We start from the raw sequence: 1,666 nt of genomic DNA on the forward strand, positions 1-1,666 counted from the left end.
TGAAGTGTCTATTATCCAGGAATCCTTTAAACTCAATCCAGGGGTAAGTATCATCATTTTCTATTCAAGCCTCTCTTTCTTTCCAAACCCTCCATTCTTGATTCTCCTTATGGGTTTTTCAATAGTCAGCTAATTTATGAGCTCCAAGACATTTGGAGAGGTTTTGTATTGATTGAAACTATTGAGACTCTTGTAAGCACGAGAACCATTTCCAAGAATCTTCCCAAAATGTCATTATTTTCCCATCTTTGATATCCTAGAATTCATGATGATGAATTAGATATTTGTTGTTTATAGCCTAATTCCAGATGGTTGATCCTTTAATGGTTTTGTTAAAACATACTATCTCCTCTTGATTAAGTAGGGATAGGCATTTTCCTTGCCAAATTGTTTCCAGAGTTGCAGCCCACCTTGAAGACAAAGCCACCATAATTGCATTGCATAATCCTGACTCATTAATTGCGGATCTATGAGACCCAATTCTCCTCAAAGTTTAGGTGCATTCAATTTGTCGCAACCAATCAAGGCCCGATTTCATGCTTTGGAAGTGCCTTTCCAAAAGAAGCCATTCCATAGTGATTGGAAGCAAAGTGTGACTTCCAAGAGGATACGCATGGCTTCTAGTTGATAATTTCATATTTCCTGTAGAACTGATTTCAACGACATGAGATAGCTTGGATAATTCAATGTTATGAACATCCAATGTTGATTTTATACCTTGTATTTTCGAGGAGGTCTTCTCAATATGCCACCCTATTAGAGTGGATGACCAGCAAAACTCAAGTATTTGGAAGGAAGAGATCCTTTCTAAAATCCCAATATTTGGGTTACCTACTTTTGCACATCCTTTGAATAATTAAAAAATAATATGCTTGTCTTTTCATTGTTAACTAATGTAGCAGATGATTCCATGAAAAGTTGTAGAACCTTAGAGATTCCACACCCCTCTGTCATTGTCGAAAACCCATAGAGTACACATCGTCCACATATTGTTGGTGCAAAATAGGGATTTTTACACCAAATAATCTCAACCCATGAAGATGCCCTAATAAGTAGGATTTCTGAATAACTTTCCTAGGACCCTCCATTGCTAAGATGAAGGAAAAGCGAGATAAAGGATATCCTTGTCTTAGGTCTCTAGAGGAAGTGAATGTGTTTGAGGGTGAACCACTGATGAGGATAGAAAAAAACGTTGTTGATATCAGGGAGGACACCCACCATATTCTTTGATTAGAAAAATTGTCGGAATTAAGTACCTAAAACAAATAACTTCGTCTGATTCGATCATATTCTTTAGGAAAATCTAGTTTAATAAGCATACCTAGATTTTTTCTTGACCTGAGGGAGTGAATGATTTCTTGTGCCACAATTGTACCATCAACATTCTAACAACCCTTCACAAATCTAGTTTGAGTGGTAATTATGAGAGATGGTAGAGTTGGTTTCAATTGATTAACAATCACTAATGAGATGATTTTTTATATGAAATTATAGAGTTCTATTGGGAAAAAACCATGGGGACTCTTTAAATGACTAGTTTTGGGAATGAGGGTGAGAAAAATAACATTGAATGCATGATGTAAAGACATTGTTTGGCATGATTCTTCTACAAGTTCATGGATTTATTTTCTCATAAAGATCCAACAAGATTAGAAAAAATATGAGG

This window comes from Pinus tabuliformis, chromosome 1_1, assembly GCF_031772625.1.
Source record: "Pinus tabuliformis cultivar Carrire ecotype Pingquan chromosome 1_1, CPIR1, whole genome shotgun sequence".
Taxonomy (NCBI): domain Eukaryota; kingdom Viridiplantae; phylum Streptophyta; class Pinopsida; order Pinales; family Pinaceae; genus Pinus; species Pinus tabuliformis.